At 39.0% G+C, this 24345-nt stretch overlaps 1 long non-coding RNA gene across 3 annotated transcripts in view; it reads right to left on the reverse strand.

Annotated features, from left to right (window-relative positions):
* Positions 1 to 24345, reverse strand: part of LOC102261003 — a 934325-nt gene that overhangs the window by 454942 nt on the left and 455038 nt on the right. Inside the window, exon 1 of one of the 3 annotated variants that reach the window (XR_001363308.1) lies at positions 17486 to 17564. The exons of the other annotated variants lie outside the window; for them this stretch is intronic. This is a non-coding gene — a long non-coding RNA (uncharacterized LOC102261003). Of the gene's footprint in view, positions 1 to 17485; positions 17565 to 24345 lie in introns of those variants that run through there. 3 annotated transcript variants of the gene reach the window in all.

Genomic DNA, 24345 nt, shown 5'->3' on the forward strand with positions numbered 1-24345 from the left:
TGATATATTCTTAATAGGAATGGGAGTGAGAACTATAACGGCAATAATTATAATATTGTGTGTAATAAGTATAACTTTCCAAGGATATAACTCAAATGGAGAACTGATATGACCCTGAAATCGCTTTACCTACTGTATAACTGGAATAGAAAAAGGCATGTATCCTAGGATGTATAAAACACCGTTGCCAAAGTGGTTTGTGATTTCTGAAAATGAGCTAACATGTGAGGTTAGGAAGTGGTGGCTCACATTTCAGCTCTTGGTGTATTGGGCAAATTACCTAAATGTTTGAAACTTCAGTTCCCTCATGTCTTAAAAATAAATAGGTAAGTGTAATTATCCCATACATGAGATGAGTTATGTACAAGCCATAGATTAATCTACTAATTGTAGTTATAATAATGGTCATTAGTTAGGTTTGAGTTCAATCAGAGAGACAATGATTTCTATGGTAATTTTAGCTTTAAGCAGTTTATTATAAGAGTTGAGCATGTCCTGATGAAGGTACTGGGAATCTCCAGTTATAAATATAAACACTTATATCACAGTTCCATCTTTCCCCTAATTGAAGCCAAACTTAACATAATATGTATGACTCTGATACCCATTTTCATAGTATGCTCTTTATCTATCTGTTTCATTTATTTTGTTAAATCCTGTTTTACAGCTTCCCCTGCATGCTTCTCAGAGCTTCTCTCTTTAAATTCCTACAATTTAGCAGATATGGAAGGAGACTTCTGTACCAGAAATGCCAGTGGTTTGAGAGCCGGGGTTGTACAATGCAGAGCACAGCAGGTTTGTATTCAAACTGTGGTTGTGCCACTTACCCAGCTTGGTAACCTGCCCCCTCTAAAACACCTGTTTCCCCATCTGTAAAATGCGGTGCTATAAAAACTAAACGAAGAAATGGGAAGCTAGATATATAGTTAGCATTCTTTCATTATTTGTCCACCTTATTAATGAAAGCCCCACTTCTCCATGTGGCTGCTCTTCATTAAGCCCATTTTGATGCTGCTATCCAGATAGAGGTAACACTGCTTTGCTAGAGCAGCAGCTAGCTAGGCCCTCTAGCCCAGGGGTGGGATGCAAATGAACTCAACTTCCCCTAAAACAGTTCTGACCTCTTTTTTTCTTTAAAGGTGGAAATCCAACCTTTTTTTAAAAAATTGATTTCAGAGAGGGAAAGAGAGATAGAAACATCAACCATGAGAGAATCATTGATAGGCTGCCTCTTGCACGCCCCCTAATGGGGTTCGAGCCTGCAACCCGGGCATGTGCCCTTGACCAGAATCGAACTCAGGATCCTTCAGTCTGCAGGCCAATGCTCTATCCACTGAGCCAAACCCACTAGGGCAGTGCTGACCTTCTTAAAGCAGAAGAGGCTACAATCTTCTAAGAGCTCCAAGCTCTGTATGAATGGGCTCTCCTAGGCAACTTTGATATCATCTGGCACCCATACCCAAGCTTTCTGGCATCTAGGTTGTCTTTTTGCCCTGAGCCCCAAATAAGATAATTCTCATGCTTGCTCTATAAGCAGAAGGGCCACAAAGGTACTTTGCTTTCTCCAGAGAGTAAACTCACTGTGGCTCAAGCAAGGCCATCTAGGTCCTGATGGTTCCCATGAAAGGATGAGAGGACATGGGCATACATACTTCTCCTTACTGGTCTTGGTTTATAAATATCCCCGTAAAGACCATTATTAACAATACTAGAGGCTCGGTGCATGAAATTCGTGCATGGAGGAGGGGGGTTCCCTCAGCACAGCCTGCACCCTCTCTAACTGGGGACCCCTTAGGGCATGTCTGACTGCTGGTTTAGGCCTGATCCCTGCCAGTGTCCAACCAGCAGTTGGACATTTCTCTCGCAATCTGGGACCACTGGCTCCTAACTGCTCACTTGCCTGCCTGCCTGATCGCCCCTGCCTCTGCTTACTAGCCTGATCACCCCTAACTGCCCTCCCTTGCTGGCCTAGTTGCCCCTAACTGTCTCTGCCTGCCTGCCTGATTGCCCCTAACTGCCCTCCCCTGCCAGCCTGGTTGCCCCCAACTGCCCTCCCCTGCTGGCCTGATCTTGCCCCCACTGGCCCTCCCCTGCTGGCCTGATCTTGCCCCCAACTTCCCTCCTCTGCTGGCCAATTTGCTTCTGATTGGTTGGTTTCTATGCCAGTCAGCAACAAAAGCTCCGCCTCCTAGGAAGCCATTGGCTCCCCACAGCACCCAGAAGATTTGATTATTGGTTGGTTTCTATGCCAGTCAACGTCAAAAGCTCCACCTGCTAGGCAGCCATTGGCTCCCCACAGCACACAGATTTGGTTCTGATTGGTCAGTTTCTATGCCAGTCAGCATCAATAGGTCCACTTCCTAGATAACCATCAGTTTTTCACAGCACTCACATTTGGTTCTGATTGGTCGGTTCCTATGCCAGTCAGCATCTCCGGGCCTATCTCCGGGCCTGATCAGAGAGGCAGGGATGAACAGCCGCCCCTGTGGAGGCTAGGAGAGAAAGAAAGGCCCAGCTGCTGGCGAAGCCTGAAAAGAAAGAGGGAGAGAAAGAGAGAGGCAAGTACTGATTAACAGCTGCCACTGAGGCTGCGGATCAGACCCTGCCTCTCTCTCAGTGCTGGGTCGCCAGGCTGCAGCGGGACTGAAGGACTTCCAGGTTGGTCAGCCTTCGGTCATGATGGGTCGTTACAACCCTGGGCTTTTATATATTAGGATAATATGGCTGTGAAATCTGACCTTACCCATTTTGGTTCACAAAGTCAAAAGCTCTGCCTGCTAGCAAGCCATTGGCTCCCCACAGCACACAGATTTGGTTCTGATTGGTCAGTTTCTATGCCAGTCATCATCAAAAGGTTCACTTCCTAGATAGTCATCAGTTTTTCACAGCACTTACATTTGGTTCTGATTGGTCAGTTCCTATGCCAGTCAGCATCTCCAGGCCTATCTCCGGGCCTGATCAGAGAGGCAGGGATGAACAGCCGCCCCTGTGGAGGCCAGGAGAGAAAGAAAGGCCCAACTGCTGGCGAAGCCTGAAAAGAAAGAGGGAGAGAAAGAGAGAGGCAAGTACTGATCAACAGCTGCCACTGAGGCTGCGGATCAGACCCTGCCTCTCTCTCAGTGCTGGGTCGCCAGGCTGCAGCGGGACTGAAGGACTTCCAGGTTGGTCAGCCTTCGGTCATGATGGGTCATTAAAACCCTGGGCTTTCATATATTAGGATAATATGGCTGTAAAATCTGACCTTTCCCATTTTGGTTCACAACTGTCATCCACCCTCTGAGCAACATTATGGGGAAATTTTAAGCAATGCATATTTTCTTCTTAATATCCTGGCTCCATGCATTTTCCTCTGCTATTCACTCCTCACCATCTGCATGGTTTCAGGAAATTATAGAGTGCATCTGCAAATGGCAAATCACCCTTTCCCTGAGCCTCTGTTTTCCTATGACTTAATGCTATGTTTATATACCAACCCAGAAAATAAGAACACCAAGGATAGATGGCATCCTTAACTTGTATTTATGCAATAATGCTTCCTCACTAGATCTATTTACTATCAATATAGTGAGATTCCAAGGAAATTCTAAGTTATCCATGGATATTACTAATCACCCAAAATTAAGATTGACCTCAAATCTAAGAAATATTTTCTTTCCCTTCCCTCAGATATGCGGCCTTTGCAGAGCATTGTGTGATTTCCATGAGTCCCATTGAACCACATTTTCTTTTTCAGGATGCTTCAGCTCTAGCAATATTTAGGGACCTTTTTTTTTTTTTCTTTTCAGTTTCTGTTAGTGACCCAGTAATTGTTTTCATGGCCTAGCAGTCAAGTGTGAAGGGCTCTGATAGCATGTCAACAACACATCCACTACTGGGGGAGAGACTCCCTGACTGTGATTGTGATTGATTGCTTATTTGAATCTTTCTGCTCCCAGCTGCTCCTTGGAAGATGTCAAGGAAGATGGAAAAAAGAGAAGACATTTTGAATATAGTAAAAGTGTCCTCTGTAACTTTATTTTATAGAAAGCAGATAAGAGCAGAAGGTGGAAGATAAGCAGGGCTCCAGGGTAGACCCCTAAAGGGAATATTGTTCATAAAATATGTGAGGGTTACTGGACAGCCAGGCAACGTGAACTAGTGACAGCAGTCCAGAGTCTGGAGGCTCAAGCAACACTGAGATAAGAGTTCTGTTTGTTTTCTGTTGTCCCTGCCCGGGTCCCACAGTGGAGTGCGACACTGTTTCTTCTATAATCTGCATTCTCCACAAATATAAAAGAACAATGGGAAAGGGATACAACATAGGGTCAGATCTTGCTGTAAGAACTACTATCCTGTCTAATAAAGACTATCGTCTACAACTTGCACTGATAAATTTGAGACATTTATTTAGAATTTCTCTTGTTCTAGGTTATAAACCAGTACAAGCTGCCCTCAACAGTATTAAATGTTCTTGATCAGTAAGAAAATTCCAACAGAAATATTTTTGTTTCTGGAAGAAATAATTGGATTTATGATACAGAGACTGAATATAAGTTAAATCAGAAGAGAATATGTCTTTTAGCAAAGCAAACATTTAAATAATAGTTAGTGAAAGGGATTACCTTAGAAACCTATAATTAGTAAGTATAATACTCATCTTATGAATAAGTGGAGGCTCCTAAATAGCTACTCTACCCTGAATTTGTTCAACAAATTATTGAAATCGTTTGGTCTACCCAAGTCATTCCTGATATCAACCATCACTAGGAGTTATTAACAGGTATCTTTCCTCAGTCGAAGAAAGGGAAGCAAGATTTTCAATTAAAAAACTCAATAAAAATAAAACAAAACTTAAGTTGATTTTTTCTCTCCTTAAAGGCTTATTAAAATTTATATTTTATGTAGCTAAACTTTACACAGGCACAGTCTTTGAAAAACCAATAAATTCTATAGAGGAATAAGAAAATGACAGGAGAAATAGGTTTTAGACATTTCTCAAGCAAAATTGTCTATTTATAGCAGTAGCCCTGTGCCCAATACCGATAACAGTTATTGAGCACCCACTGAGCATAAAAAGATTGCACTAGATGCCTTGAGGGGATACAAAAGAAAAGTCAACATTGTCCTTTCCCTTGAGGAGTTTAAAGTTTAACAGGAAAAAGGGTAGGTTCATGTGGGGGGGGGGGGGGGGGGGGAGAATATATATGCTAATTACAGGCACATAAGGAAAGAACCATCTCTCAGAATTATATATATTTCATTACTGACAGTCGAAAGAAGATAATATTATCATGGCTCAATCTGGTCAAAGAAAAAATAGTATTTTTCTGTGATACCCTTAGGAAAAATAACCTCTTACAGTGATACTCTTATATGAATAAGGACAAATACAAATTAAAAATAATGGGCTTAATTCTTCCTGCTGAAAATAAGAGCTTTCCCCCCCTTTCTTTTTCTTTGAGCATTTCCTTTATAACATTTTCCAGTTATAAGTACTTTGAAGTGTCTATAAATCATTTTGAAAACTAGATAGGTCATTTGTCAGTTTTATAACCCAGGGATGTTTTCCTCACAGACCTGAGAGCCATTTTTTGAAACTTAAACATTAAGGAGACTAGCACCTCTCTATCCCAGTTTCTGTGGGAGGGGAAGCTTAACTTTGGTGGGTTCCTTACTCTCATTTGTAAAAGTACCTCCTTTCATAGGTATGGGGATTGCTCCTCCTTCTAGATAAATCCAATAAGCTGACACAGATGGCCACCCTATCACTCAGTGAAGTTAGGATGAATTGTGTGTGACAAATTGTGCTGTCAAGTCTCCTAGTTGAGGACTAGTTATTGTTTATCTTGAAAACACCTATGCAATGGTTTGTTATCTGCTTGGTTATCCAAAAAGGTAAGGTGAAAGGATTAAGCAGAAACAAAAACAAAACCCCTCATAAATACAGACAACAGCATGGTGATTGCCAGAGGGAAAAGGGGCTGTGGGGAGGTAGAAGAGGGCACAGGTGAGATAAATGGTGATTTGACTTCGGGTGGTAAACACACAATGCAATATACAGGCGATGTATTATGGAATTTTATACCTAAAACCTACATAATTTTATTAACTAATGTCAGCCCAATAAATTCAATTTAAAAATAGTAGCCTGAACAGTTTTGAAGATGGGTAGTAAAAATAGCAGGAAAATTTGTTTTACTGATTATTGATACTTGTCATTAAAAAAAATAAAAGGGTACAATTCCTTTGGGTCTTTGCAATCTCTTAGAGGACTGCCTGTGATGTTCCTCACATTCTGGTTTAATGCTTGCTCAATAGCACAACTCTTTTCGTTCTCTGCTCTCTGCTTTTGTGGAGAGAATTTCTGAGTTGGGAGAAGATTTTTAAAATTATCTTCCCCCACATGTCAGTCAGTGGCTTTCTTGCTATCTAAAATCCAGTATGAGAACTTAGAAAACTAAACAGAATTAGCTTTCCTAAACTGGGGTAGACACAAACATAAGTAACTTTTAAACAGCCTTTAATATATATTTCCTTTTAAAATTGCCCTATTTACAACTATACCCTGATACAGGGAACTATTATGATTTTAGATGCATTTGTAAAAATAGCTAAACTACAAAAAAAAAAGGGAAAAAAGAGGGAAGTACAACAAGAAGGAAAGAAGGAAGGGAGGAAGAGAGGGGTTTGGGGAAAGTAAAGAGCTAAGTTCCAATTCCAAATTTCACCTGGTGTGTAACTGCCAACAGGTCAGTGTCTCCATCTTTAAAGATATTATCTACTTCATTGTTTATTCTGTTGTGTTAAGTACAATACAGGTCAGCCTCTCCACCTTCTCTTTAAAAAAATAACCACTGTGCTAATTTTTATAGTGGTCACTTCCTCGAATTCCTTTGTGGTTTTTATCACCCAAGTATGCATTTTAAACTCTACAGTTTAGTCTTTTCCACTTAAAGAAACTGTATATGTCTTTTAGGGTTCTTTTAATCTACAGTTTAATCCCCCATCTCTTCCTTTTTCTTACAGGTTTCTGTTAAAGAGCAAAGGCCATTTAGCTTACTGAGTTTCCCAGTCTAGAAAACTAACTAGTACAAACCCTTTAACACGTTCTATGCCCACTCCATTTCATTTTTGATCAGACTCAGGCTTATCTCCTTTGACAAGATTGTAGACTCAGTCCTGTTCTGTCACCAGAGAATTAGTACCTAATTCTCTCTCCTGTGATGTGAGTCTTCAATGCTCATCGCAGATCCATTTATTCACCAGAAGTGCAAAATAGTGGTATTTGAATTCTATCACTTTACTTTAATGTATTAACTAAAACACAATTATAAAAACACATTTTCCTTACAAAGAGGTACCCTTTCTTTGGCTACCCAGAGTTATGGGAATATGCGAAGGGGAGAATAATGTTCTCTCATTATTTGTTAGTTTCAAGATAATGAATCTGTTTCTGGTCATTGGAAAGGTAACCAATTGATTTTTTTAATATTATTCTGAGCTCATGAATTCCAACATATTTCATACATTTAAATACACTGAAATTAGTATTTTGCTTAAGCTCAAATTGTTCCATGCTTAGGCAGTGGGAGCCTTTTGAAGGTGGTTCCTGAGTCCTTTTGACATTATCTTTATTTGCATTGATATATTCTTTGCTATCTGATATAGATGGATGCTCCACACTTATATATTTTCTGCCCAGACACAAGCCACTGATACACTGGTTTCTTTTAGTGAGAAATAATATGTCAAGACTACAAAACTGAGCACTAAGGATGCTCATTGCTAGTGGTTGTCATCTCTAGACCTGTTCAGTAGACAGACTAAGAAATACACATACACAATATGTATACATACATATACACATTTATCTTTTAAATATAATTCATCTCATGACTTTATACTGAAATTTCTAATTGATGGTTTTACTGAACTTTTTATATATTACATCTGTATCTTTTTTCTACACTGAAAATGTTGATTCCATTAACACATGATAGGACAGGAATAGCTCATAAGTTCTCATTTGTTTTATTTAATATTATACCCATAATATATACCTAATTGTTTCAAAATAATAGTATACATGTAACTATTTTTTTCCACACTGAGGATGTTTTCAAAGATATAGTGATAGAATTAAAGTATTCCATAATCTTTAATTTGTTTTATCCCATATTATACAAACATCAGCATGACTCTAATAATACTGTCATCACCAATTATAAACCTGAATATATTTTATACGGTGATCCCTATTCTTCCTAAAATTTTTTTAACATAATGGTTATTCTATATCTACCTTGTCAAAATATACAGCCATAAATATGTATTTTCTCCCTTTAGCCATCATTTAATCTTAATTCTATAGGTAAGTATGTATTTAATGGTCACCACTACTTCTTGATATCAATGTTTCTCTGGTCACTTTGCTAATATGAAGCTTTTCTCTATTAGAGTCGTCAGGAAGAACTCAATAGGAAAACCTCCCCTTAGTTCTTGCATTTTGATAAATATTTTTATGCTCTCCATACCTAAACTTACTTTTTTACTGAATAAAATATCTTTGTCTCACATTTTATTTCCTTGAAGATTTGCAATGTTACTCTATGGTATTTGGGCACAAGACATTGTTAGTCTGATAATGATCTCATTTAATTTTTCCTTAAGTTATATGTGTTTTTAACTAAATGCCCAAATAAATTTTAATTTTTTTGAAATTTTTATTTTTAAACTCTATAATTTTATGAGAAAATTTTTCATTTTGGCTCTCCTGCATCCCAATTTTCAGGCATATAGTATGTTGTTTAAATGTGTTTTCTAGTCTTTTTTTTTTTACATTCTCTGTAATTAAAATTCTTATTATTTATTCTGTTCCTCTGCTTTGCTTTATTTCTTAAGGAGAAGGATTCCTATCTTTTGTAGGACAGATCTTTTCCTATCTTCAATATTTTTGGCATACTGTCATTTTCTAAAGGATGTTCTTCTGCCCTTATTCTATTTTTTAAATAAAATAAGTTTGCACAGACTTTAACCTCATTCCTTTTCTGTTAGCTTACTTTTGTGTCCATTTCCCTGAACTTTTAGAGAAAGTTTAGTTCAGATGGCTAACTTAACAGATCTCTTCTCCTGTTGTGTTTGGGTTGTGTTGTGTTTGGTGGCTAGCTCTCTTGAGATTTCTTAGCTCTATTCTGCTCCCAGACTCTTATCTAGATTCCTCCCCCCGCCCTTTGACTCCATTGTTTCTCTCTGGTTCTGTGTTGATTCCACTCCTAGCTGATTCCCTTCAGTGTGGTACACTGTTGGAGAAGAGTGCTGGGCGTTTCAATTTTGAGAATTTACCAGGTCTAGATCATCCAGTCCCTCCAGGTCTTCTTAATGTGTGCCACTGGCACTCACCTGTGACTGGAGTAGATAAAACCTAGTCTTTTTAGCAGTTATTCTCAAATTGGTCCATTGTTCCTCCAGGTAACACCTCCAGCTCTCGGAGGGGCGGGATCTCCTATTAAAGGTCCTCAGCCTTCCTATTGGTTTGCTCTACTTGCTGCACAGATGCTGATACCATGCATGCCTTTTGGCTACAGGTGTTTTATCCTCAACTGCTTACACTACATTGTAAATATGATTCACAGAGCTTTGCTTTTGCTATCTGGATGCTCTGTCATTTTACATGGGGATTTGGAAAGATAAAAAAAGTATGCATTCACTGTCACCTTGTCTTTTTAGAATTCCACACTGTGGTCCTTAGTATACTGTAGCTTTTCATTATGCGTTGAGTTACATATAAGTGAATAATGAAGTAAACTATGAGATATAAAAATTCTCTGTAAATCACAAATATTTATCAATATACACTAGTGTAAGTTGTAACATGCATTACTTATGCAAACACAAATGTGGGTATGTGGTAGGACATAAAAGAAAATGGGACATATGGGGGGAAGATGGAAGTGTGGTCACCCTTTCTTGGCCTGAAATTTATGAGAAAAAAAGAAAACGTAGATATTTAAGAAAGTCATTGTTGGTCAGACCAAAGGGCAGACTCTCTGCCATTAGTTTCACTCTCCTTTACCCTGGTTTTGTATATTCAAAATCACCCTGGCATAATGGAAAAGCTAAAACACATTTATTTAGACATAGACAAGGATCACCTAACTTGTAAGTCTTCTCCTTAGCCAAGTGTTGAAGGCCATATGCTATCACCTTGATCTTTGCAGCAAGTCTTACAAATTGCATAACTACCAACTTGTCTCACCTTAAAAAGAATCACTGCCTGAAAATTACTTCTCCTTTGATCTGCACATTAAAAGTTCCCCCTCTATTCCAGCAGTTATATCTAACGAATAAACATCTGTTCATTAAAAGATCAAGAATTAAAAACAATGAGAATAAATAAAAGACAGAAAAATTATGTTTTTGGTAGAAATGACCTGCATTAAAACAAATGCTACTAAAAACTCTTTAACATTATCTGCTAGCATTTAATATTACATGTAGGATATCCGATACTGGTCTATCTCTCCTCTTTCTGTGACTGAGATCCTCTCCCTATGCTCTTCACTTGTGTTTTATTTTTTGTTTGTTTGATTTTTTTTTTGTTGTTGTTTTGGTGAGTAAAGGTAAAGTCTAGATCAAAAGTATGAGGTTTAGTATCAACCGAAAGTTATTTAGTGCCCCACTAAATAAAAAGCTACTTACAAATTGTGGGAACCATGAAATTTTACTTAATCTCTCTAGTTCTTACTTTTCTCAACAAAATGGGAATAATGACAGTATCAGATACCAGAAGGTTGTGAAGTTCAATAAGTTCAATGCTATGATGTGTGTAAAGTAGTTAGTAGCAAGCGTTTAGTAAAGGTTACCAATTACAACGCTTTATTATGATCACTACTGTTAGATTTGATCTTTGTAATTCAGAAACCTCTCTAGGATATATCTAGGAATAAATCTCTTTAGAACCCATGAATAGTTTGGCAAAACCTTTCATTTATACACATATACAGCATTTTCACTTTTTGTTGTCATAATATATTTACTTATCTATATTTATGAAAGAACTGAATGCTATCAAAAGGCAAGGAGTATAGCTACCTTTTTAACCAGTGCAATTTTTACCTACCACAATGCTCTGCAGACACTCAATGAATACATGGGTAAATGCAAACACAAATGTAAATGAAATAACATTTTATTTTCTCAAATGTCTTGATATGAGGAAGAAGGTGCTTTGGATAACAAATAAGAAATTACTATAACTAATTTGTAAATCAATAAACTGGTAGTGGTTTATTGTAAGGTTGATTATTATGAGTGAGTAACCTTGCTTTTGTCTCCTTTGAGTAATTTATAAAATCCAGCTCCTCATTCTGGAAAATCCAATCAGAACCTGGTCTCAGGTAATGTACTAAAAAAAAAAAAAAAAAGCCTTTGTAGGCATTGCTTGAGCAGTTTCTTTGCCATTCTTCCCTCTGGCTTCTTCCCTATCAGTTGCAGCCCTTTTGAAAACCAGCCATCTCAGCGATCGCTGAAGACCAGTTGCATGTATGTAGCCTCACTTTTGGCTACTTCTGAGCACACATGAATAAGCAGTAAAATAAGACCCCAGCTTAGCAATTCTTCAGTAAATGAATGGGAAACCATGCTCTAGGCAGTTATTGATATTACTAAATGGCCCTTGAAAATTGCCCATTGGAGCTGAAAGCACACCCTATTTCTCCCAGGCCTTGCATTTTCTTTAACTCTTTTTGGACTTCAGTACTCTATGCTATCTTGCCTAGGAGTGGCAGGCTTTACTGTAAGCAAGGTAGAAGCATGCTGGACACACCCTTCCAATAATACTTCACACAAAAAATGAACTTCAAAACTGCATCTCATGGAGATAAATACAGTCAAGAGGGGGTTCTGGAGCTCCACTAGTTAAGCTGGTACTACCATCAATCTATAAGGTGAACTCAGAGCATCTTAATCCAATTCACCCACAGTGGCATGCCACTTAAATGAATTTGGATTCAAACCTTTTGATTTTAAACTCCTTCCATACTATGTTGCCTTGAGAGTAATGAGGAAATATCACACACAAAAGAAAATAATCAAATAGAAGTGGAATGCTCAGTTGTGTTGGATATAAGTATAAGGCAATAAAGTTGACATATACATAGGCACAGTGCTTGGAGAAGAGCTTTTTATAGAGGGTGAGGGGATATTATGCACTGTTTATATAGGAAAAGAATGATCAGTGTGGTGATGGTGGTGGTGATGATGATGATGATGATGATAAAGATTTTTCTACTAATGTGTTGAAATTTCAACATTTCCCTATTGCTTACTGAATAATTCTTTCCAAGTCATACTGCTAGAAGCCTGCATTTCCAAGCTTTTAGGTTTAGCTATTACTCATGATATCTGTTTGCACAATATTATTGATTTTCACTATTTGGTCAAATAGTAAGATGATATTTCATTCTCAATGAGAACCATGACAAATACTTGAAGTACAAAAATTAGATTGTGGAGAGAAGTACACAGAGGACAGTTCAATGGGGAGTGTGTCAAATATAAAGAATTAAACAAAAAGCTGTTTATGTTAAATGTGGATAATTTGCAGTCATCAAGAATCTTCTGGGACTCAGACTACATATGGGTGCAAGACTGGATAATTTAAAAGCAACTCAGTTTACTGTGAGTATTATTAAATAATGTAATAACCAAGTAATGATTACTTTTGTAAATATAAGTGGGTTTAAACTAGTTAATAGGTAAAACATTTTATGTGTGTGGACAAAAAGATCACTTTCCATTTGTTAAGGTAATATAAATAATCAGTTTATAACTGTATTTATAGGTAGATATAAATACTGATGGGTTCTTACTTTTTGAAAAGCCAATACTTAAAACATTTTTCAGCATCTGAGAGTTTGATATTTCTATTTTATTTTTTATAATAGATATGGGAATATAGCAGGACAAACTTGTTTTCTCATAAATATTTTCAGTACAACATAACACACATATGTAAACTATAGTGGAATGAGTTTGAATAGCTCACCCAGAAAATGGTTCTGTAAGTATAAAAATAAAAAATATGGGTTCCTCATGAATAAAACATGCATTTTGTATTTTCTGTCCTAACCAATGCCAAGGTCTACTCAACAAAAATCTTATGCTTGTTAGTAGAGCAAAAATTAGGATTCCCTTGCATACATATGTCTATACTTACTATACTTACACACACACAGATAGAAAAATGAGATTGATATATTCTCTTGTTTTATATGTGATATATTGATATGTGTGTTTTAAAAGACAATCTACCCAAATGAATATAACACAGAGCAATTAAACTTTCCTGGCACTAGAGGTCACTAAAACCAGATTACAGACAGAAGGGCTGCATTCTGCTAAATCCACAGAGCAAAACAGAGCTTGTCTACAATCCAATATGCAGGGATAAGGAACCAAAGCAAACTCAATTTTTAGGAATATCCAAATCACAACACAGAGCACTGCAAATTCAAATTTCAAATTGGAAAATAATCAACAAAATGGCTGGTATTCAAATCGAGTTAATAAGAAGGAAAATGAATGTTTCCCCTGTTTATAACAGCTGTGCACGTTGATTTCAAATAAAGTTATCGAACCTTAACCTTTGCTGTTTATTTGTTTTGCATTTCAAAGACCACACAGGAGCAAGTGTCAAATCTTTTCAGTATATCTGGGAATAAACAAGTGAATTGGGTGGAGTCGGGGGAGGGTAGGGGGAGAAGATTGACGGGTGATGTATGTACAGATACTGCTGCTGGTGACGCCACCATCAAAGTGGCCATTGGTGACCAGGCCGAGTGATGAGCTGTGCCTTACAAGAGAAGCTTTGCTTGGTAGTCACTGACTGCTGGGCCTACTTCTGGATTTACTGTTTCATAGCCCAGGAGACTTCTTGTGTTTGGAGCTGAGAAAAGTCATCCATTTTCTAACGGCTTTCTGCTGTTGCTCCCTAGCATTGATTTTGAAGAAGCAGATTACTGGGTTAGTCCCTTCAAATAGCAACCATTTCCCTTTGTGAGTCTCACTGCTCCCTGTGCCAGGTTTCCCAGCCCCAACAAGAGTGGAAACATCTGCACTTAGGTTGTAGAACTTTAAATGTATGGCCAGCCTGACTGTTTCTAAATGGAACACTGGCCTCTTTAAACACCGACTTGGTTTGGCAGTCAAGGGTATAGGTCCTTACTTATATGTGGAATCTAGTGAACAAAATAAACTGAGGAAAAAAATAGAAACAGAGGCATGGATACATGAAACAGACTGACAGCTGTCAGAGGGGAGAAGGGAGGAGGGACTGGATGAAAGAATGTGAAGGGATTAGCCAAAAAACAAACAAACAAACAAACACATATATACATAACACATAGACACGTGCAACAATGTGGTGACAGTCAGAGGGAAAGGGGGATGGATGGCGATAGAGACTTCGCTTGGGTCGATTGGCTCACAATGCAGTGCACAGATGATGTTTTATTGAGTTGTACACTTGAAACCTGTATGGTTTGTGAATCAATGTCATTCCAATAAATTCAATTAATAAAAATAAAATAAAAATACATTTAAACAAAAGAGTATAGGTCTTTGGTCACTGACGTTACAAGTGCCATGTAGAAGGGTATAGACTTCTTTTGGCCCCAAACACCCTGCACATTAAATTAGGTAACTGGACAATGTGGTCTCAAATATCATAAGTGTAATGATCAATGAGTATGAGTCCTGCCTGACAAGAAGAATCACATTATTGAATTATGCTAAGAACTATTCAAGTAATTTTGAGGAATTTTCATGACGAAAACAATTAGTATTTCCCATATTATTATCTATGCAAAGATACGGCAATTGTAAAATTTTATGATATTTTCTAGTATTTCATATATTTTTGGAAAGAACTTTTTAAAAACCTACTTGGTTAGGCCATTAGAGAATTTTAGTGATATCTTTAATAAACAAAAGGGAAAAGATTGAAGCATCATGTATCTTCTATTTTCCTTCAAAATCCAGAAAACTATTTGAGATGCTCGAGGGCAAGAATAAACAATCCCACATCACCAGCACCTAGCTCAGAAAGCACTATGAGTGTGTGCTTAACACATCCATCAAATAGAGTCAGCTTGTTTATTAACAACTTGATGATAACCATGGTTTGGGGACTTGGATGAAGTCAGTTTATGGACGTTATTTTGTTATAATTGAAAATCCAACACATGAATGAGTCCTTGGCTTTGTGGGGGAAGAGGTGAACTTTAGTGGTTCTTCTTTTGGAGAATATTTAAGTGTCCACCAAATGAAGAAAGAAGAAAGAAGGCAGAAAAAAGATTGTCATGATTTCTCCTTTTCCTTTCTCTTATTACACTTTACATGCTAGTTCATATATCAAATTAACACAAAATTTATTGTGGAGACATTTTAATTAAATTAATTGATCTTATTTTGAAATAGTAGAAATAATTACTTAATAGTCCTGCCTTGCCTATAGGATTATTGAAAAAACTAAATAATAAATGGCAATTTTAAAAAGGCTGAAGAGATAATTATTTAAGTTCAATATTCAAATGTTACTAAATTAATCAGAACCTATGATGCTTCCATAGAGTATTTACATCTCAACAGAAAAAAAATTTCAACCCATCTGGTGTGGCTCAGCAGTTGAGTGTTGAACCTAGGAACCAGGAGGTTGAAGTTCGATTCCCGGTCAAGGGCACATACCCGGGTGGTAGGCTCAATCCCAGTGTAGGGCGTGAATGAGACAGCCAATCAATGATTCCCTCTCATCATTGACATTTCTATCTCTCTTCCCCTCCCTTCCTCTCTGAAATCAATAAAAATGTTTTTTAAAAAAATATCAAAGGAGACATTTAAAGCAGGTGAGCCTGCTGAAACTCTTTCCTTCCATGCAACCTCCCTTCCTCTATTCATTCACAAAAATTATTAAGGGCCCAATGTGTGCCAGATACCATTTAGGCTCAGGAAATGCAACAATGAGATAAAGAGACACTGTCCTGCCCTCACAGAGGTTACTGTAAATAGAAGAAGAGTGTCAATCAAATAAACAAACAATAATGACATAGTGAGTTTCATGCCAGGATAGAGGAGTTTAGAGACCCTTGTGACACAGATGCTCATCTCTTTTCTGTCAATTTTCCATGTGGAAGGTACTCAATAAATATGTGCTGAATTATATGAGCTGAATAATTGGGACTGAATGAAAGTAGTCATCACGGGAAAAGAAAGGGAGGCAGGGATAGTGTAAATATTTTTTCCTCCTAATGATAGTTTCATGCACAGCCAAGAATCAGGTATCTTGCAGAAACTGAAGAGGGGTGGGCAGGGTGACAAGTCTCCACTCACAGGAACTAAGATTTCTACCGCATTTTGTGAGCTGCGGAGAGATGCAGCAAGAGCTCGAGGCACAACAAGGGGGATGAGATGACACAGGACCAGGTGTGGGGAAAACAAAGTTTATTTCGGTTTAAATTGCGTGGCAGTGAGCTAGCTTTTACCCATAAATTCTCCGAAAAGATATATTTTTATTTCACGATTTCCGTGTGAGGAAGTCACAAAGGGTGCCAATTTTAGGAAAAGAGGTGGGCAGGCGCATGTAGTGTATATGGCACACAGTGACTTTCTTGGTTTAGGACAGAGACCAGAACAGAGAAAAATCTCATGATGGCCTCGGAGTTTGTTAGAAATTTGTGATCCATCAGGAGTTGAGTTGCTTTCATTAAGTCTTATTCGTAACTGGTTGCTCTGATAAGCTGACAAAACAAGTGACTTCCACGTATAGGATAGTTCATAAATTCAAGGTATTAAACCCATTTTTATTTTAGTTTAAAACCCTGATTTATCTCTTTCTGACAGCACATCTCACGGTTCCTTCTGGCTTCTTGCTACATTAGAGCAATCACGAATGCCAAGGTTTGATGGGCACTATGAGGACTCTTCTCTATAGTCCGCTGTCCGTGTGGGGCTTTCTGATATGATTGATTGTGGCACAGAGGCATTCTCCATAGAAAGATTAATTGCTTCAGAAATTATCCATTACTGAATGGTTGACCGTGACTCCACACTTTTTATTCCTACTTAAGTAAGCAGTTCCTGTGTTAGGTTAATTTATTTTCTCCCTCTCTTTTTAACTAGTCAATATTTATTTTACTTTTATCTTTCACATTTAGGTAAGGGTTTCCTTTTGCTAATCTAAGTGAGATTTGAGCAAGGCCTTCATAATTCATAAAGAACAAGAGGAAATATTGTATGGCTTGCTGTCATCTTTTCTTTAATGCACATGCCTCCTACTAGGAAGAAGTCAACACTATTAGGCCATTTTCCAAATTTAAGTCTCTCAAAAGTGCCATTGAGCTGGAATAGAGGCTGATGACATGTAAGAAGTTGAGAAAAATGATGGAACTGCATACAAATCATTTTCAACTCATTTAGGAAAGTCAGAGCATGAGCACAGGGACATTCTTACCTTTGAAAAGTGAAAAGCAAGCTTTTACTTAAGATTGCTCTTGATGAAATAGCCTAGGGCCAAGGTTGGAATTTTTCAACTTGCTCTGCAAAAACAAAACAAAACAAAATGTTTCCATCTTCTCTCGATAGGTAGCTAGAAAGTGAATTTTTTTATTTCTCATTTTCATATGAAGTGACTTTGAGCTAGAAGATGTATCCAATGAGGACATAGGAATGTTACATTTAAAAAGACGAATACAATAAAGCTTTATATTAAAAAGATATTAAATATTTTGCATCTGAACAGTCTATATCTATCATGAAAGAAAAATAAAATTAATTCCACTTAAGATCATACAGGACAGACAAAGCAGGAACAGTAAAACCCAGATCTTTTCTCAAAGCGCTAAATACTTGGCTGTACTATTTTAAAAATATGCTTGTGCTTAAAGCTTACACATGGCTGCCAATGAATCTGTTGTATAATGTTATTTAGTTCACAAAGCTGAATAATCAGTTTTACCAGAATGCAGGCAAGGGGAAAATAATTTTTAGAAAAAAATTTGTTTAATGTTTTTAATATGTAGCTGCCACAGGATACGTACAAAGCATAGCATTGTTAACTAGCATATGATTCCATGATAGATGAGCATTTTTATTTTGGGCAGCTTTTCACATAATTTAGATGGGGCGGTCCTCCCTAATTCCCTCCCCTGCCTGCCTCAGATGGTGGGTCAGCAATCTATATTTGCTCACCACTTTGTTATCTTGACACAGTTCACAATGCAAAACATCTGGAGCTATGGATGAGTTCATACAGTGCAAAACTATAGGTTTTCCCCTGAAGAGTATTTTCCATTATATTTTAAAATATCAATTACTTCCTCTGAATGCATGGCTCACCAATTCTCTAACTTCAAGATATCAAATGATTATATAAACCAGAGAACCCTCCATTGTGCCACCAGACTCACAGCTGGAGGAAAGAGTGCACGTTATCTATCCCCTGTCAAAGTCGACTTAGTATACATTTCCCAACTACTGCATGCTGGCCACAGTTTTTCATGATTGCTTTTCCTCAAGTTTCATGAGAAGACAGTTTTAATGTATATGTTTTCATGCCCACCCTCAAACCACTTTCAACATTGCAATCTAGCTAGCACCCATGTGCAAATGGCACTTCAACCTAATACTGATTCTCTGTATGGCAACACTGCATTTACTACTTAACCTTTTTAAAAAATATATATTTTTTATTGATTTCAGAGAGGAATGGAGCGGGAGAGAGAGATAGAAATATCAAGGAGGAAAGAGAATCATTGATCAGCTGCCTCCTGCACACCCCATACTGAGGGTCGAGCCCGAAACCCAGGCATGTGCCCTGACCAGGAATTGAACTGGTGAACTCTTGGTTCCTGAGTCAATGCTCAACTGCTGAGCCACACCCAGCTGGGCTATTATTTAACCTTTACTTCTAACCTGCCCTCCCCAATCTCTAATGCACTGGTTATATAGTTATAGGGAAAACTAAGGCAAAACATGTTTTCACTATCCTTTTCATTCTTCCTAAAATCACTAAAACAAAACCTTCTAAGTTAGATAATCTCAAACTCAACACTTTTAACTAACTCATTGTTTTGTTCCATATACATAGGGCAAATAGTCTTAAGTTCCATATACATAGGGCAAATAGTCTTATACTTTTTTATGAAAAATTAAACTTTGATATTTTGATGAAGGTGCTCAATAGAAATTAAAAGTATTTTATAAATACTTTAAAAAAGCATTTTTATAAAGCTAATATTGACTGAGATCAAGGACTTCATAGCTACCTTGTACTCTGCCATGTTCAAATCCAGCATATGATGCCGTGCCAGTTAAGGTACCATAATTTAAGTTCAATAATTTATGCACTTTAATCAACATTTAAAATACAAAGTTATTTTGCAAGTGAATATCTTTGTATTGTTTCAACGGACAGCTTATAGGCTAAGAAATAGTTTACAGAAAGTGGATTTTGAGTCTATGTAAAGAAAACATATCTAGCAATTGGAATTGTTCAGCATTAAAAGAAGGCTAAAAGATGTCAGGGATGTGAAAGAAGGAGACAAAAGCATCTTGAAGATCCTTTTTTGCTCTTAAGTATCTGTTTTTCTCATTAGTAAATTGAGTCCAATTTTCTTTCTCTTCAGGTTTCCTCTAGTTCTTTCTTCTTCAGAGATCCATCACAGGCCAGCTGCTTTCCTACATTGCTCCTACTACAAGTTACAGACACTTAGCTTCAGGTTATTATTTTCTGTAACCATTGTGTATGATATATAAACTATGTGTATGTCTTCCTAGTTTTACTCTTCCTGACTCCAGTGTGAACATAGTCAAGGGCTCCCTGAAGTAGTTGCTGTAATTTAAAAAAATACATATAGTAGGTACCTCAGCCTGGCCTGGGCCCTCTCGCAATCCGGGACCCCTCAGGGGATGTTGAACTGCTGTTTTCAGCCAGATCCCCACAGGCCAGTGGCCTGCAGTCCCTGAGGAATATAGTAGTGTGTGAAGCTGCAGGTGGCCAGGGAGGAGCCCAAGCCCGGGCCAGGTGCCACACTGCTCTTGCACATCCTGGCCCCGCTGCACCTGCTGCTGCCTGCTACAGCGGTCACTCGGTAGCGTTGCTGCGGAGGCGAAAGAGGCTGGCACCAACGCAGCTGCGCTAGCTAGCCATGAGCCCGGTGTTTGGCACCCATGGGTCAGCTGAGTGGCGCTCCTGCTGTGGGAGCACACTGACCACCAGGGGGCAGCTCCTGCATTGAGTGTCTTGCCCCCTGGGGTCAGTGTGCATCAGAGCGACCAGTCAGTCATCTGTTCATCCAGTCATTAGGTCACTTAGGCATATATGTGTGTGTGTGTGTGTGTGTGTATAAAATTCATGCACTGGGGGTGGGGGTTCCTCAGCCCGGCCTGCCCCCTCTCACAGTACGGGAGCCCTCAGGGGTGGAAGGCGACCCGGTGATCAGGGGAAGGTGATGCCCCATCACACCTCTGTTGCTGCCACTGCTGACAGCGCAAGGCTTGGCCACGGTCACTCGGTAGCGTTGCTGCGGAGGCGAAAGAGGCTGGCACCAACGCAGCTGCGCTAGCTAGCCATGAGCCCGGTGTTTGGCACCCATGGGTCAGCTGAGTGGCGCTCCTGCTGTGGGAGCACACTGACCACCAGGGGGCAGCTCCTGCATTGAGTGTCTGCCCCCTGGTGGTCAGTGTGCATCAGAGCGACCAGTCAGTCATCTGTTCATCCAGTCATTAGGTCACTTAGGCATATATGTGTGTGTGTGTGTGTGTGTGTATAAAATTCATGCACTGGGGGTGGGGGTTCCTCAGCCCGGCCTGCCCCCTCTCACAGTACGGGAGCCCTCAGGGGTGGAAGGCGACCCGGTGATCAGGGGAAGGTGATGCCCCATCACACCTCTGTTGCTGCCACTGCTGACAGCGCAAGGCTTGGCCAGCTCTGGTTACCTGAGCCTCAGGTGGCCCTGGGCAGCTGGTCAGCTGCCATCCGAGGCTTGCCTGCACCTCGGGTGCGGAGCAGCCAGGTCTGCCTTGGGGCGGGCCCAGCCTTGACACTTGGCTGCCACCCTGGCGGGGCTGAGGGGACTGGGTGCCGCCATCCTGTGGTTGTGGGCACTGCCATCTTTGAGGGTGTGGCAGTCAATTAGCATATTCCTCCTTATTGGCTGTGGGCACCACCATATTTGTGATGGCATGAGGGTCAATTAGCATATCCCCTCTTTATTAGATAGGATAGATTTATATATGGCTATATTAGGTGGTGGGTTGGTTATTGTTTCCTTAACGTTTTGAAGGAAGCAAATAGGAAATAAACTGCAACAAATGTATTTTTGAAAATCTAATTTGTAAGGTAATAGTAATTAGAGTTGAACATCTGTATGTGTTTCTATTGAGAGAGTCACAGAATGGCTAATCTAGAAATGGCCACAGAGGATTTTATTTCAGTCCTATCATTTTACAGAGGACACTGAGGACCATAGAGTGGTGTGGTGTCACTCTACAGGCAGAGTTGGAAACAAAGCTGAGGCAGGAGCCATTTATTTCTCTTGACCCCTATCCCTCTATGGTCTGTGTTGGAAATACATAAAGTGTTCTGACAGAGGCTGGATAGCCAGATGCCAGATCCCTGTGGGACTATAAAAGAGATTCCTACATAGGGCAAAAAAAGTAGACCATCTAATCTCCAAGGTGTGCATTCCATTTCCATGATTTTATTCTTCTACATTTGGAAATTAATTGTGATAAAGAGGAAAGAGATGAAGAATTTCTATAAGGGTAGCATGCTGAAAAAATTGAGGGTCTGTATTCAAATGACAGCAAAACAAAATCACTAATTTTCCAACTTTACATTTGACAATATTTCCCACTTGAAACAAATAAAGCTTCAAACTTCCTATACTACAGTTTCTCTCATAATTATGCATGTTATTAAATAATTGGTAAAATAAGAGGCATGGAGTGGACTCCATTCACTGGCATCATATAACTATAAGAACGTATGCTGCCAAAATCACTTCCATTCACTTGGTGAAGCAAAGTGACAAGAGGTCTTCAAACAAAAGTAATTAGCAACTGGCAGGCATTCAGGGAAATTAATAATAAGAGAAGGAGAAAAACTTCACTTAATCCTCTGGTGTATAAAAACAAGTTTAAAAGTATTTACACTATAAATGAAAACCTCAATACCACTTCCTATTGGCAACATTAGGAACATTTTCAATTGTGTTTAAACTTAAATATGATGGCCAAACACTTTTAAATACCAAAGTTGAATTACCTCAGAAGGAATGTGAATATTTTTACTGTAACTTATATGTATATTATAGATTTTTAAATGTCAGAGTTAGGGAGAATTCATTTCATACTAGATTCCCCAATCTCCCTAGTTTTCTCACACATCACTAATTCCTAAAAGTCCAGTTTATAAACACAAGATCCTGCAAACACTATACAGTAGCATTGAAGAAAAAATAGTTTACCTGTGAACCCTGGAAGGACTCTTTAACTGGGGTTAGAAAGATCACAGAATCCAGAGGTCCCTGCAGGGTTCAGTTGTAAAGAGATGAAGAAACAGAAATTTCCCATTAGAAGCACAATGAGAGACAGAATGTGGGATGCAAATAGAAAACAGCCTTTCTTCCGGAAACCAAATTGCCAATCATTTTCTTCCTTCATTCACTATTTGATCATCTACTATGCAAGATGCCCTGTCCTAGGTGCTGAAGACACAAGGCTGGCTGTGACCAAAAGATGATGGCAGTGTATACTAGTAGAGACTAGGCCCAGAGAAGAAAGAGGAATGATAACAAGAATATGAAAGGGATTGTACATCGGTATGTGAAAATTAACTGTTAAATATGATAGGGGTCTCACATTACTTTTAAAATGTGTACTGAGAAATTTGACAAAGAGCTAGAGATAGACAAGTAATATACCTTGAATTCTGGTACACAAAAGTAAAATGTGTAAGGTAAAACTCCCTCCTGTTTTTATCTTCCTCACAATGAAGAATGTGTTCTTTCTGCAAAGGCCACCCGAGCAGCATGGAAATTAACTTAGACCAATGAATAGCAATAGCCCATTCCTCTGCCTTCAACCTTAAGACATATGGTATGAGGACAATTCAACTCATGGTGCTCAACTCAAAATTTATTAACAAGCATTGTAAGTCCATAGAGAAATTACTATATGGTTTTTTTTACTGTTAAGCAGATAATTTTAAAAATAAGTATAAAAAGCACCAGAGGACACAGAGCCCAGAGCAAACACTGGAACTAGAAGGCTTAGTGAAATCTGCACAGAGAAGGTGATATTTGAACTGGGTGTTGAAAGATAGGTGGGATTTCACAAGGCAGAAAAGAGAGCAAAGTATATTCCGGCTAGAAGGAACCTGTATAAAACCAGTGTGAAGGAAAATGAATTGTTCTTTGACATTTTCATTTTCTTTCACACTGTGACTTTGCAGAGACAACTACTGTTCACAATTTCTTATAAGAAGAGACTAGTGTTTCTTCATATTTGCTAACTTATTCATTTGTACAAATTTATCAAATACCTATTATGTACCCAGTAATATGTTAGATCTTGAAGAGAAGACAAAAGATAAGTTGGACAGGCATTTCTCATTGAGGAGCAAGCCATTCAAATGCAGAGGGAAGGAGTGCTACAATGGAAAAATATAGGCTTTGGAGTTGGAAGTCAGTTTGAGTTCTAGTGTCACTTCTTACTAATTGTGTGAAACTATGTTATAATTTCAACTAGATTACTTAATTTCTTAATCAATACACTAGGCATCCGAAAACTTATCATTTCAGGGTTGTTGTGAATCCTATCTAATAACAGACAAACATGGTAATTGACCGTACCTTCCCTACACCTCCCATTGGCTAATCAGAGCGATATGCAAATTAACTGTCAACAAAGATGGCGGCTAATTTGCATACTGTAGGCAGGGCAGGACAGCGGGAGCCACCACCCAGGCCCCTGTGTATGGCCCAGGCCGGCCCGCAGGGCTCAGGCTGGGCAGCAGTGATTGCGGCAGCCCCGCCCCATGTGTGGCCCCTGCTGGCTGGCTCAGGGCTCAGGCTGGGCAGCAGCAATCACAGTGGCCCCACCCCGTGTGCGGCCCAGGCCGGCCCGTGGGGCTCAGGCTGGGCAGCAACCATCGCGTCGGCACACAGGCCCGATCAGCAAAGCGGGACTGGGGATTGGCGAATGGGTGGAAGGCAGACCTCCTGGTCCTTTCCCCTCAGCTGGCAGGCTCCTATCAATATTCAGTTTCTACTGAAAGGAATGTGGTGCCTCCACTGTGTAGCCTCCCAG

This window comes from Myotis brandtii, unplaced genomic scaffold (genome assembly GCF_000412655.1).
Source record: "Myotis brandtii unplaced genomic scaffold, ASM41265v1 scaffold375, whole genome shotgun sequence".
In the NCBI taxonomy this organism is placed as follows: domain Eukaryota; kingdom Metazoa; phylum Chordata; class Mammalia; order Chiroptera; family Vespertilionidae; genus Myotis; species Myotis brandtii.